This window comes from Anser brachyrhynchus (genome assembly GCF_964034855.1).
Source record: "Anser brachyrhynchus genome assembly, chromosome: 3".
NCBI lineage: Eukaryota > Metazoa > Chordata > Aves > Anseriformes > Anatidae > Anser > Anser brachyrhynchus.
This window is the reverse complement of record NC_137696.1, coordinates 85879051-85894450: the sequence shown is the minus strand read 5'-3', so window position 1 is coordinate 85894450 and position 15400 is coordinate 85879051. Positions and strand designations below refer to the sequence as shown.

The 15400-nt window shown below is 37.1% G+C and overlaps 1 long non-coding RNA gene across 4 annotated transcripts in view; it reads left to right on the top strand.

Moving 5' to 3' along the window:
* Positions 1–13316, top strand: part of LOC308193164 — a 67360-nt gene extending 54044 nt beyond the window's left edge. For 3 of the 4 annotated variants that reach the window (XR_013949432.1, XR_013949433.1, XR_013949434.1), the window contains one exon: positions 271–2067. This is a non-coding gene — a long non-coding RNA (uncharacterized lncRNA). Of the gene's footprint in view, positions 1–270; positions 2068–8005 lie in introns of those variants that run through there. The other variant, XR_013949431.1, reaches the window with a different exon arrangement.
* Positions 13317–15400: the final 2084 nt, after the last annotated feature.

The following is a 15400-nucleotide window of genomic DNA, read 5'->3' as shown; positions in this document are numbered from 1 at the left end:
TGTGCTGAACATTTACTACTCAGTACCTTGCCCTTTGCTTTCCCTTTAAGATGTTTTCTAGCCTTTCTGAAATGAGAGTACTGATTTGGCTATCAGAACTGGATATGGGTCACTAAAAATCCTTCTGATATTGATCGGTATTTGTTGTTGTATATTCTGACAGAACTGAAATGCCTCTCTTGGTATTCCATGACTTCAGTAATAGCCTTTGAGCTTTTTATTTTTTATTTTTTTAGTTTAATTTGATTTTATTTTTTAATGTTGTTTCAGATTCACCCCCAAACAAGCAGATGATCTGTGATTTGGACAGAGGATACCTCTGGAAGACTCTCACATGAGGATTCTCACTGAGTTTATTGTGGGACCTCTCCAAGTCAAGTGCATGTAAAGTATGTAAGAGAGAATAAAAATGAGCCTGAGCTCAACTCTGAAGTGGGTGACACAAATATTTCCGTTCTGCTTGCTGCTGTTTTGCTCATTGACAAGTGCAAATGAAGGTGGGGCTAAGCAAATTCAAGAGGGTAAAACTAAGTTTATCAGTGAAGGGTATAATTGGCAAAAACACAGACTTTTGGAAAGATCATTATCACACCAGCAGTCAACTCTCAAGCTTGTGTGTGGTCTTGACATCCCAACAGTTGCATTTTTGCTTGGGGAGATGGTACTTTTTGCCATTTTTTTTTCTTTCATCTTTGGCTTGCAAAGAGACTTTGTCCTTTCTTTTTAGGTAAGGACCTAGTTAGTATGACCTACATTTTCCTTTTGCCATTGTAAAGATAGAACAGAATTTCTGTCTGAAATGTTAAAGGAGCCAAAGAAAAAAATGTCTAAACCTCTTTTTTAATTTTAATTTGAAGAATGAGTGATTTTCTTTTTTTAATCTTTCTTTGCAAACTCTTTTGGAGAAAATAAAAAATGAGCAAAAAAGTAAAGATGTTTAGCAGGTTTATCAGAAATTGTGTTTCATTAGATGTTCAAAGCTTCCCAGACAAGAGAGCAAAATTGTGTGAGGACTGGATATATATTGTAAAATTAGTCCACTGAGAGTAGACTATTAGGTGGGTGAAGAGAGAGAGGCTAAAAGCTCTTTCTGCCTCACTGTAGTAGCTGACCCTTTCCTCAGCAGGAGCAGCAGCAATAAGAGGAGAAGGCTGTATGGATAAAACACAAACATTATCTTTTGGGATGGTACAGTATTCTAGCAGCTCATCTTTGTATTTTATACACAAAGCAGGTGGTCTTCTGTCCCTACTTCTCTTACATATTCAGAAGAGTTGTCTATGCCTAAATGTGGATCATCAGAAGCAGTTCAGCACTAGGAAGATCATCTAACAGCACAATTATTCACCACCTTCTGATACAGTTCTGTCCCATTTACTCATCTATCCATGAGCAACTTTAGAAATGTTTCATAAAAAGATGGGCCCCTTGCTGAGATTAATAGTCTGTGTTTAGGTTCATACTAGCATCTAAGCATTCTAGCCTCTCTGACTTTTTCTTCTGAATTTCATCTCTTGCTAAACGAGATGCTTAAGTAAAAGGTTGTAAGGCCCAAATAATTACTAAATTTAAAATAATTTTAATCAGCATGACTGATAATTTCAAACAGGAGAATCTCTCTTCTGTGACAAAATTAGTCAGGGAGCTTCCATAACCATTGATTTTGTTTCTTAGTGTATCCTGTAATACTGTGAAAGTCTCAGAAGGTGTGTAGAGATTTTGATAGGATGAACAGAGAAATAGTATATTGTTCCTTGGTAATTTGTAAATTTTTCATCTGTAATACTGACAAATTCTTCGTAAAGCAAGTATGGCATGTGTTCTGTCATGAGTTAAAGAATGGTTGTATAATTAGTGCCAATCAGGGTGAGTTTTGCAGAAAACAGATCCTGTCAAACAAGCTTGTAACATTTGACTTCTGAAAGGTACCTTAGTACAACATTTCCGTGAAAAAGACCAGCTAGTCCCAATCCACCATAAAATTAATGAGGATTAAAAAGTTATTAACTGAGAGTTGATCTCCCCCCAAACAAAACAAAACAAAACAAAACAAAACAAAACAAAACACCAAAACCCTATCAGAAAACAAGGAATTCTTCCAGCAATGAGGGATTCAGCTGCAATTGGACAGTTTGGTAGATACTTCATTATGGCAGGGTGCAATCCCTCACAAGCCTGCCTCATAGAATTGGGGCGTTCCTGGAGGGGAATGCATCCTAAAGAAGGTATGATTTCATGCTTTTGACATGAAATGAAACCTTGTAAATTATACTGAAGCAAGTGCTCATTTAAATTTCCTAACAACAACAACAACAATATATATATATATAAGGAAAAAAAAATAGATTGTATGGAAAATGTATTTTTGTCTACTAGTCACGTGAAATCAAAACTCTTAATGAACTATAACTCTAATTGTTCATGGTGATACACTTAAAAACAGTTTAGGTCAGTATTCCAAAATGAGAGACTGTATCCAGGAATACAGCGACACTGGCAAGGGTCTGGAGGCCATGAATATAAGCTTTTGCACCTTTGCTCTCAGTGTGCTGGGCTAACATAAGCCTTGGCTCTACAAGCACAGGACTATCAGTTAAGAATATGGAGGTGCTTTTTTCTTTTGTATACTGCTAATGAGACCATAACTGAAAAAAACATGACTATTTCTGTTGTTGCAGTTCAAAAAGCATTCTGTAAAAGTGAGCAGTGTTCAAAAAATGTTAAATGAAAGGTCTGTGGTTTGGAAAACATATTTCATACTGAGAAACTTAAGACGCTTCATCTACTTAGTTTGTTGAAGAGCAGGCTAAGGGATAGTTTGATCATGGTCTATGTGTACCTATGTGAGAAACAGTTTTCTCATAGCCAGCTCTTTAATCTAACAGCAAAAAAAAAGCATGAGATTCAACAGTTGGAAGCTGAGGCAAGACAAATTTAGATTTGAAGCACAGAACACATTTTTAACATGGAAGGTATTTAAACATTGGAATAACTTATCTAAGAACGTGGTTGATTCTCCATTATGTGGACTCTGTTTTAGGATTAAATGTCCCTCTGAAACATATGACATAGTTCAAACAGAAACATTTTTTTTTTTCCCCACAGAAATTACTGAGGGGTTTATGTAGCTACGTTCTGTTGAAAGTGAAACAAGATAATCTTGATGGCTTCTTTCCAACTTAAAATTTATGAGTTTTACCAAGAGTGTAAAAATATGAACTGAATATTAACCATTCCTAATGTCTATCCAAGAGCACAGAAAACCTGAAACTTCAGATCTGAGATGCAAACAGCATATTTTAAAAAGAGTGATGATTGTCATGTTTATAACTGTAGAAATGTCAACTCTTTCACTCCCTATGAAAGCAAGAAAAAATGAGAACAATATTCATATTATAAATCTCTAAATTCTGTCCTGAGCAGCGGGTCATTAAAGTCCCGTGTAAGTGTAGACTGGAAAATTCAGTGGTTGTTGCCTCCAGATAGAAGAACCAGCTGTGAGAGCCCAGATGAACATCTGGAGACAAACAAAACTCGGGGAGAGGCGTGCTTGAGGACCCAGGTATATTCCCTTAAAACAGGTGTGTCTACAGGGTGACCAAGCATGGATTTATTGAGGGGAAAGAGACATCCTTGCTTCCTTCCTTCAGCCCCGGGACAGTATGGTTTTCCATGAACCCTGAGTTATGGGAGGAAGGTGTAGCCATGTGGCTATAAAACCCCATAAAGGTCACTCTACATTCAGGTCTCATGCTGGTTATAAGGGTGATTTGCTGAAAACTATTTCTGCTAACTCTGGTGGGGTGGGGTTTGTTAGCAATAGTTTGGAGGTTTGTCACTGCCTTCTTTGTTCAACTTCTGATATATAGATGATGATTTATTTTATTTTATTTTATTTTATTTTATTTTTTATTTTATTATTTTATATTATTTTGTTTTATTTTATTTTATTTTGTTTTATTTTAATTTTTGTAAACTTTGAATGGTTTGCAGAAAGTGACACCATAAGATTATATGTGCCACCCCTATGTAAATGATGATAAAAATCCTTGTACCACAGCACATTGCTGGACACTTAACTTTTGGCATGTACAGAAAACATTTTCTGAAATCCTAATTCTAATACCTAGATCACACCAGCTTTTCCAGACACATGGAATCTCACTCTTAACATATTTCTTATTGCAGCCCTGTGCCTTTGACAGTCAGGCCAAATGCTCATTTACATTGGAACTTATAGGAGGATGAAGTGTGCACCAAAGCTTTACATCACCAAAGGATCAATAACAAAGCTTTACCTATTTAGTCATCATATCCATCCCATGCCTAAGGGCTTCAAAAAGTTGCATGGACTCCCAACTTTTCTGGGCTAATGCAAATTATCCATGAACCATGCATCTGTGAAGACCCTTCATTTTCTTTGGCAGGTTTTAAATCCCTCCATGTGATTGCTCTTCCTGAGGGAACATAAATTTCTCTGTATTTTAAAGAGCCTTGAGGTGTTTGGTGGATTTCAAATGAAACCAAACTAGCCACTGAATGTCTCTGTGGAGGACCTGACATTTTTGGGGGTAAAGAAACTACACTTGGTATAGCTTGAAGAGCCAATCAGAGATATTTCTAGTGGTTAGAGCTTTAAATAGATGTGGAAGAGTCAAACTGCGCAAGTTAATTGTGGATGTTAACAAGATTTTATTCATCATTGATTTATTTTTTTTTTATAGAGAATCACTTCCACCTTGACATTGCTTTCTATAACTACAAGAAGGACTCTCTTCCATGATAGATAGTGGTATCACTTAACATTTAATTTAATCAGTGCTATTCTTACTTGGCTTATTTGATCTCAGCAAGAGGTGGGGGAGAAAGGGAGTTACTCCTGAAGGTATGATACTTCAGTTTAAACTTTATAAATATTGGCATGAATAAAGGAAGAAAGAAAATGGCAGCAAAGAGGTATTGGTAAGGAGGTGACAGAAAGGTAAAGGAAATTTATAATTTGTATTTTATGATTGAAATTAAAAGAAAATATTGTGGAAGCAGGAAGGGTGTTTAGTATGAACTGAGCCTGTGTTTGGGTGATAGCTGAGAGATAAATATAATGTGGAACTTGGCACAGAGACACAGACGCCTGAACAGCTTCTGGAATCACTTCTCTTTTAGTGTTCACTGCAGATATACAATGGAGCTGTTTCAGAGGCATAAATAAATGTGACTCATAAATTTAACTATGTTAGGCTAACAAGTTGCACTAAACTAAATAAAATAAGAAAAGAAATCTGTTAAACACAGACTACTGTAGTAGTACACTAGAAATGAAATACAGCTCATGTCCCCAGCTGGAGGAGCACTCGTGGCTTATCTCAGGTTTTTTTGTGAACGGGTTGGCACACATAGCCCATGAGAACTTAGAAGAAGCATCTGCTAAACAGGTATAAATCACTGTAAAACTGAGTAATGCAGCTGTATTTCCAAAGTGAACAAACAAGACACATTACCATTATATTTTCCCTTGTCTTCCTCCTTTCTGTGTCTCTGTTTTAGTTTCTTCATTTTCTAAAGGAGGCAGGGCTTGAAGCATTGACCAAGGTTGTGGGAAAGTTCAGCTGCAAGCTCAGATAGTGTCCAGCTCTACAGACTTGAGCAATTTGTTTTGTTTCTCTTTGCCTCTGTTCTCACGTAGCCCTCATCTCTATACATTTTCTTCCTACATCCCATTGGGTAAGATGCTAAAACTGCATTTGGAGTAGGGATTAAAACTTAGGAATCTCACAACGTCATTGCTGGGCTATGGGAGACCTGTGACAGTTGAATATGTCTAATTTATGCTGGCCTGGTCAAGTGAAGAGAAGTGGTTGACCTCTGACTGTGCTCCTTCTCAGATGTTATGCCACAGCTTATGAAGCATCTCATGAATTGCTTTAAATCACAGACATGATCACAGTGAAAGGGAGGTGAAAAACTTAGCTCACTATGATGGTCATCCATCTGTGGTGGGCTCAGAAGCTTCTTCACAGAAGGTCAACCATTGCTTGGCCACAACTGAGGTTTGCTGGAGGAGGGAGGGCAAGCTGTTCTGCTCCCACCTGCCTTACCCTGCACTTTGCTGGCTGTGAAAGAGCCCACCTTCCCAAGGGGGAGGACCGTTCCTTTCTCTTGGTTGCCTGAACTTGGGGGAAACAGAAACATTAGCCCACGTAGGCAGAACTGGTCTAAAATTCCGGGCCCCTGTGCCCTCAATGAATGTACGGTTTTCACCCCACCTTGCATGTAGCTTGATTTCTGCTATTGCTTCTTCGCTCCCTGTGAGTTGAACTGACAGCTTTGCTGTGCTTTGTATTGAACTCAATGCTAGGTGAAGTAGGTGAGCTTCAACAGTGTATACTTAATCATATAAGGGACACTTTGCTTAGGCAGTTGTCCAGGGAATTTTGAGAGTTTTTTTTTTTTTCCCTAGAAAATATTACTGGAATACAATTTACGTACTCTCATTGATTCTCCAACAGAAATTGACTTTTGTAGAGAATATTTCTTGGAATTTCCATTCCCTCACCTTTCAGGAGATTCCCTTCATTTGCTGGAGGTTTACATGAGGTCAGATATTTTAGCCTTTAACTTTCACTCAAAAAGCATTTTAAAAGTGTGAGAATTCAAAATGTTTTTCAGATCAAGTCCTGCAACTCTTCTTCATAAAAGAAGAAATATATTAAAATCTACTTTTCAATGGGACAGTGATTTTTGCTGCAGCTCTACAAGTCCTGCTTCTGCCAGAGCATAACTTTCAGAAAGCAAGCTAAACTTAGAATGTCTCTGACAGTTCTAATAAGTGTTTGGCTTGAACAACAGCTCTGGACTTTGTCCCAGGAGAAAAGTAACATCCTTGAATATTTTGCAAATCACAAAGAAAAGCTTTGTTGTTGGAAACATTTTTTACTGGCTTCTCTTTGAAATAGTGTTGAGATATCACTGACAGAGACATTCTTTTTTACATTTTTTATTTATTTATTTATTTATTTATTTATTTTATTTCTGACACTCAAAGTATATGATTTGTTTTGCCTTTTTGTTACAACAAGGTTTTACCTTAAACTCTTACTGTATTGGTATTTGTTAGTATTTTGTATATTTGTTATTATTATTTTGACTATTAATGATTTTTTCTACTTGGAATCCTAACAATGCTGTTTTTATAATGCATAAACTGATGTAGTCAGCTGCATGTTTCAGGATCTTCTGCACTATGTCTCATATGAATTACCTGTAAAAGTGTTTTTCAGGTAATTCAGTCAAAAAGCCCTGGCCAGTCAGAAGACGGAGAGTAGAAACATTGCTAGTCATCTTCCAAACATCTTCTTTTAGTAATTTACAATGATAAGAGATTGAAAATGAAATTAAAATTCTTTTGTAATTTCATTATCTTGGAAATGATTTTATAGCCTGCTGAGAATTAAGCGTTGAAGTACTGCACAGTGTACAAAATAATTCCTGTTTTAATACATTTTTATGGACCTCAGAGGAGCAGAAGCATAGCTCAGCTCAGCATTAGCCTGTGTATTACTCAGCTTTCCAAGTCTTTAATTCAAAATGAAAATTAAACAATATTCTTTTTACCAGAGCAGTTCATCCAGAACTAGCTAAGAATATCATTTTTCATTTCAGAGGGCTCTTACTTAAACCCTTTCAAGGTGTTTTTTTAAAAATTGTTTTATCCCAAATTTGAAAACCCAGAATCCTCTGTAATAAAAGATGTGGAGCCCCTATGCACTAATTGTGTTTCCTGCCCATTACAGCTGATATGCACTAGTTAAAAAGCTATGATACTGTGCATAAAACCATAATGCCTGAAATCAGATTCACATGGTATCCAACCCTGATGAATTTTTCAAGAGGTTCTGCTAGACTTTCAGATATCCATGTAAATAAAACATTAGTATTTTAGGATTATTTTTAGAATCCCATCATTAAATCCTAATGAATAATAGAAATCATGTGTTTTGTTAACCAGGTTCCTGACCTTTGCAGCAGATGTACGATCAGACAGTAGTGGACTTGATGTTGAGATCAATGCAGACAATAAGAAGCAAGTCAGAAAGGGACAGTTCAGCTGGTAAACAAGAAGCAGAGAGCTGGCTAAATTCTTTCACAGGATATTTTTCCTAAGGTCTGGCATGAATTCAGCTGAGAAATAAAATGTGTTTCCTCCCCATTTAATCTTTGAATAAACCTACAGTTTCCATCCCAGTGACTCAACTCCCAAGCACTTCTAGCCCCTCACCAATGGCACAGCAGAGCTCCTTGTGCATGTGATGACTTTGCTTCTGATTTACCCATGGTGGGAACCCTCTGGTCACCTTTAGGATACTGTGCTGGCTTTTCTGTCTTCACTCCACAGCTTATGGCAACAACAAGAGCAAGGCTGGAAGAGCAAGGCTGGAAGAGCAAGACAACAAGGAACCGGCTGGAATATAATGCACTTTGGCAGAGGTGGACATGGAGAGAGTTGTAACTATTGCCCTGTCTCCTCAGCACATGCTGAATACAGTAGAAAATTTGACTTGGTTGCTGCACACTAATTCCTCCTTTCTTATGTGATATTCACCTCCTCTGCTTGCATGCTTTCTTTCCTTTTTCTTTCTCTTTCTTTCTTTCTTTCTTTCTTTCTTTCTTTCTTTCTTTCTTTCTTTCTTTCTTTCTTTCTTTCTTTTCTTGCTTGCCTGCTTACTTGCTTACTTGTTTTGGATATTCATTTTATTTCATTTGAAATAAATGAAGCCACTATTCATTTGAAATAAATGAAGCCACTATTCATTTGAAATAAATAAAGACACTCCACAATCCATAATATTTGCATTCTTTGCTGAATCCAGCATTTTCAGCATCAGCCCCAACAGCAGTATCTGTTGCCTTTGAAGTCTTTTGAAGTCTCCGCAGCTCAGGCTGAAGTCATTCAAAACGGAGAAAGTAGCAGGTCGGGGGAGGTAAGGAGGAGAGGAAGGTTTTTTTCTTTACCTACAACCACTCTTTAAACTCTGAATAGCAGAATTAGAACACTTTAAAAAAAATAAAACAACCCATTGATTTTCCCTTCAAAAGAAGTTTCAGCCTAAGCCATGGTTATTTGAAAGCCTTCTTAGGTAACAGACAAAGTGTGACCTGATGAGGTTGGAATTGCAAGTACCCTTTTTAGGGGGTAAAGAAGAAAGGGACTGGATTTTCTAAAGATCTTATTTCCACTGTTTTAAAATACCCTGGATAGGAATCAAAGTGACTATACATTTTTTGGGGGGGAAAACCATGAGAAGAAATGCACTATTAAAACAGATTGTAATTTGCACATCATTGTACCACAACTTTTGTCTTGCTATTCAATTTCTCGTGATGGGAAGGGTGTTGTTAGCTCAAAAGGCCCCAGCTGGATAGCAGGGCAACTGAGCAGCCTTGTAGGGAAAAAGGACTTTTTTCAGAACCACACCTGAGGCAAGAGGCTTGATTAGAGCAGGCTTGTGGAAGGAAGCAACAAGCAGGATATATGAGTTGGTCAGCTAGCATTTCATGGAGCTACCGAAGGGTAGCCATGGTGTGAGAACATGCAGACAGAATCACATCATCTCTGGCCATATCTGCTCTGAAATCAGAAGCAAAGTATATGTGACACTGTGTTTCACTGAACAAATGCAGCAGAGAGGTGGGGATTATCTTCTCAGATGTAGCACTGTGCTAGCTTGGTCTTAGTGTTTCTGGACCATTGGTGCTTACTCTTGAAGATACACCTGATGCAACAAGTTCCTGACCTGTTCTCAACTTGTCAATGCAAAAAAACTTCATGGCTGTTAAAAGAATATTTCAGGCAATATTCTCGAAATAAATTCCAAGAAACCTACTGATTTATTCAAAAATACCATTCTGAGAGCTTGAGTTAGAGGAGAGCTAGGAATTGTCAGGATTTTGAATATTGGCACTGTCTCATTTAGATATGAATAACTGGTATTTTTATAAAAGTGATCTGAAAATCCAGAGGATAGAAATATCATATTGGGTCTGTCAAAATGTTTCATTTAGCTAAACTCAAGACCTTTAATATTATTCTTATCATTTGGAGACATGTTTAGCTGTAAATTTAATCAGTTTTCAGAAGTCATTTTGATCCCCCAAAAAAGATCTTCATAATTTTGAAAATGTCACAATAGAATTTAGTGAAAATTTCAAACCTTTTAAAAATGGTAAAGAGAAAGGGTTCTTTCTGAAGAATTATCTTAGGATAGGCTGGGGCTAGTTTTGCTGATGCTTTCTATGTTTTTTTTGTCTCCTGAAAAATTTGCAATAAATTTTAGGCAGAATAAAATTGAAAGAATGTTGCCAACTAGAATAAAGACTGGAACAGGGTTCTCAAGTCAATAACAAAAATGCCTAAATCAGGTGGACAATATAAGATGTAAGTCTGAGCATATTTTAGCACAAGTACATGCTTATGCATTTGCTAAGTAAGGTTAGACGCAAACTTTTCTGAAAGTGTGTGCTGGGTTTGTCAGTATCAGTAACGGTCCTAGAAAAAAAATGTAAGAAAGAAGAACAGCAATGAAAGTGAGATGTTCTATTTTCTTCTGAATTGCACTGCCAAATGCAGGGCAGATGGTAAAATTAGAGTGTAGCCTGTGTTGCTTATCACCATGAGTAATTGCATTCGTCAAGTAAAAGATACTATGATCCAAAGAAACTGTTGGATACGTCCTCAGGCAGAAAGAGACTTTGGTTCTTAAGGGCAGAACTAAGAATAGAATAACTACCTTTGTTATCAAAACACAATGACAAAAGCAATTCAGAAAATTTGCCTGACAAGTATAGGGGAATTTACTCAAATACGCTTGACTGTGTTTTCACTGTTAATGAGATATAACAAGAAGTAGAGAAACCTTTCTACACCTTATCTCCAGGGCAATACCATGTATATAGGAAAGGACCAATGCATCACAAAAATAATTTCTTTTTACCTTATATTACAGCATGTGATAATAAATGCAATATCACTGGATGTGTGCAACACTTTTGGTTAAAAACAAAGCAATAACTAATAAAAATTATGCTAAGACTGTGCAATACAAATGTTTTTCAGCAAGGTTAAGAATGCTGAACTCATCCTTATGAAATGGAGTAACTAAATATTTAAAAATAGAAATATAAAGAAATATACAAATGTTCCCTAACACCCCAGTTAGGGAACCACACACTTCTCTTTAACAATGGAGAGTAATTCTCCTTTGTGCATTTGCTAGTGTTTTTCCTGTGCCATGGTTAAATGTTGGAAGTAATGGACCTTTTATCACTTCATTTGGAAAACAATTTTGCAGTTGAATTCGTTTTTTGCTGTCACCCCATTTGGAAGCCTGTTGTGTATATTTATTTTCTTAATCTTGCCCCATTTCTCCTTGCTTTAATCCCTTAAATAACTAAGCAATTTGTTTCACCACTTAAGGTTTTTACTCCTGCCTATAGGTTATCATTATGCTTTTTTTTTTTTTTTAATCACAGCTTTCATTTTTCCTCCTCAATTCAAATCTTCTATCGTCTAATTCCCTTTCCAAGTACCTTTCTCTTGTTAATTTTAATGTGATGATAATGCTGGAGATTGAACCCTGTTTCTGAGGCATGGTTAGAGAACAGAGAAGGGCCTCATAGACTCATGGGTTCTCAGTGATGCAAATTCTGCCCTTTTTTATTTTCTTCAGAGGCACACTCAGCTTCCAATTTTTATAATTTTTGCATCTGAAATTTATTTTGATCTACCTGACTTTGAACAAAACCAGACTATTGGCTGTGAGCAGCCTGCTTTATCTGTTTTTACCTTGTTATCCACTATCTGTAGCATGTGCTTTATTTTCTAATTGATTAAAATTTATGCATGTTTTGGTAGGGGATGCAGGAAATATCAAGATGGCAACATGAATATTTTCAGTGGGGATATATAATCACAAGTAAATGTAGGACATTTCCTTACCTGGAATAGCTTTATTAAAAATCTTGCCTGCTAACATGACAAAAAACAATGTCTGAGGTACTGTTTGTGTACGATACAATATTTCCATTAGCATCCCTCCAATATGATATTTTTCTTCGTTTTGTTGCACGGTTGTTTTTTAAATTAATGAATCATCCATTATGTTCTTAAACAAAAAGTAGCCTTTGGGCTAAATGGAGCATGCGCACCCTTTGTTCAGCCTGTCAGTTACAAAAGGAATTAGTGTCATGGGGAAAAATAATAATTACATTCCTCCCTGCTCACATGATATTAAGAAGAATAAAATTTGGCAGGCCTGTTGGGTAATTTGAATTTTTCTTGTTCCTAAAATCTTTAATGTTTTACATTCTGCATACTGCCATGATCTGCAGAAAGAGCTGAGGTTTTTGATATCCACAAAATTTATATTTGGCATGCTATTTTATATAGCTTGAGATCCTTATGAGCTGAAAGGTTTTTCAGACAAGGGATGTGCTAGCATTGATTTGAAGGCTTTCTTGTCAAAGTCCATCTCAGTTTTGCAGTTATGACCTCTTAATGCTGGGTTTGTATCTCCTTAGTGTTCAAGTTTAGCTTAACAGATGGTATAAATATACTCATGCCAGAGACACCGTATGTGCGTCTGTTTTGATTATTGGGATCCGCATGAGTGTTCAGGAGTTACACAAGCAACGGGGGTTTCAGAGATTCAACATCTAAGGTTACCTTTCTTCAACTATCTTTTAAAATTAAGATGAACAAATTTGTTATCATATAAAATTAACGTGTGGCTCCAGTGGTGCTCCAAGTGGAAGAGAGATTTTTTAGAATAAAACCCCTATTCCCAGGCAGTGCCCTGGGGGAGTCAACTATTGATCTCATTCTAACTTATGAAATCCACCAACATTTTCAATCTGAGTTTTGATCTAATTGTTGTAAAAACGTCCTATACACTAAAAGCTACTGATGACCTTCAAAAGTAGCTAACAAAGGCTTGTTCTCTGCTTTAGGAGATTCAGTATTTCAACTACTTTTCAAAAAGATACATTGGATTCTTCGTATGATTGTGGTTGATGAAGCGACTCTGAGGGATAGCTCTACTCTCATTTGTCCATTTGTTAATACAATATTTTTCTTCAATAGCTAGACAATTTTTAAAACCCCCAACCCTTATACATTTTCAGATTCCCTAGGGGTTTCTATTGCAATTTGTGACTTTTTGTCCTCATACATTTCTGTTTTGTGTGATATTTCTATTATACCTATTTTTATTGTACCGCAAAAATTGATCATGGTCATCTTAAAACTATTCCAGTTCTTGACAATTGTTCAGGACATTGCTCTCTTAGACTTTAGTCTTAAGTTGAAAGATTTCCTATTTATTTATTTTTATAACCTTATTCCTCCTACCTGTATTGCTGGTGATACAATTACTTCTATGATCTTTATTTGGAAAATTAAGAGCATCCTTTGTTCTTAGTCCCTCTCTGGAGCTCCATAATAAATGCCACCAAGTTGTAATTCATCCTTGTAGAAACATCCTTAAGTTTAACTAATATTGGATCAATTTTTTTCTGAACTGAAATATGAGAAGCTACAGTACGGACTAACTTCATATACAGTATGCAACTTAAATTGGTTTGGAGAATTTCTGTTCTACAAGTCTTTTTAAAAAATATGGCTGTTGACTCTGACTTCCTGTCTTCCAGATTTGCAGAGAATGGGAGTTGTGGTTGGCAGAAGATTTTGCCTGGCTTTTCCTTTTCTTGAATACTCTCCCCTTTTCTCAGAGCAGTTCATGTGGTGGGATGGGAACAGTATAACAAAATGTATCGCCTTCTTTGTGTAATGGCTTTAATCTAATACACCATATGGATCTCCGTGGTAAAGCTTAAAAATAAGAAGAAAAGCAGAGATAGAAAGTAGAAGTACAGAAAAGTAGGAAATATGTTTTAGATCAGATCAGAAATAGATGGTGTCGTCATTTCTTACAGGATCCATTTCAAAGTTTTGCAGTAAAGAAGTTAGGGGCACCATATTCATGAGTTCATGATAGATGATGAACAGCATGGTCTCTACAGACTGGCGCTATAAAATCTGAGGCTTGGCACAACCACAGAGGAAGCAGGAGGGCTGGAGGCATGTGTAGGAGCAAGTCTGGAGAAGCAGCAGATTGATTAAACTTGTCAGAGTTCCCACTGCAGCCCCTTCTTTAGCACATGCTGAGCCTGTTGCAGGTTGACTGATGCACACCACTCCTTTGCATGTCTGATCGGACCTGGAGTTAATGCTGGGCAGAGGGGCAGTTGGCAGAGTGAACCTGTAGGCATACCATACACAAAACTCTTCCACTGCTTCACAGTTTTCATCTATCAGAAGCCCAGACTTGTTTTCAATATGAGGAATTCCAGCTGTATTTTGAGAGATGACAAGACTTTTCAGAAGAGTAAAGCCAGGATTCTCACGGTAGACTGGCTAGAAATGAAAATGCCTGCCTCCCATCTGGCTTCCCCTGTCACATATTCTCTTTCCTGCCTGGAGCAAGACCAAAGCTCTCCATAACTTAAGGGAGGCCAGTAGAAGAGGCACCAATAGAGGGAAGCCTTACACTCTCCCATCTGAAAGATACTTGGTTGTTCTGATGCTCCCATCAGATATTCCCCTTTCCCATGCAGTACCATGATGGGCGCTCCTGTGACTGGACGTTTACAGGGAGATTTGCAGTAGTACCAGGTTCAAGGTGCCGATAAGGGAGAGAAAATGCCAGGAAAAGAGGATGAGATTCAGGAGAGAAATGGAAGCTGATTGGTTGATGGCAACAGTTAAAAATAAGGAGATAATAGCATGGTCCAGTCATTCTGTGGCAGGTGCTGACTGGGAAGAGGGGCTTGTTAAGGAAAGAAGTAAATACTGCCATTCTAACTTGAAAAGTAACATTTTAGACAGCACTTGAACAAGTGTTTTTATTCTCTAATGTGATCAGCATATCTCCATGTTCCTTCCATCCAGGCACATCACACAGCTCTGTATTTCTAGAAACTATTTTCTTACTGTTGCTATTTACACTATAGAAAAAACTAGCTGCTTTGATTCATCTGCATTCAGATGTTCCCCTTCCACAATTCAGCACAGAGACAGTGATGAATGCAGATCTGATGCTGATGGCAGATAAGAGGGCTTATCAAAAGGGGAGTGCTGAAGTGACAGAAGGGTAACCTCTCTCTCTTTCTTCTTAGGATGTTCCCCAGGGGTGAGTAAAGCTTAAATCTGGTATTAATCAGACTATACTCAATCAAAGAACTTAAATGACTTACAGATTTTGAATGTTTTCTGCACTGAGCCCAAGTATGTGTTTATGTTTTAATTTTCTTGTGTGTTAAAAATTATAATATCTACAGTCCCCCTAAG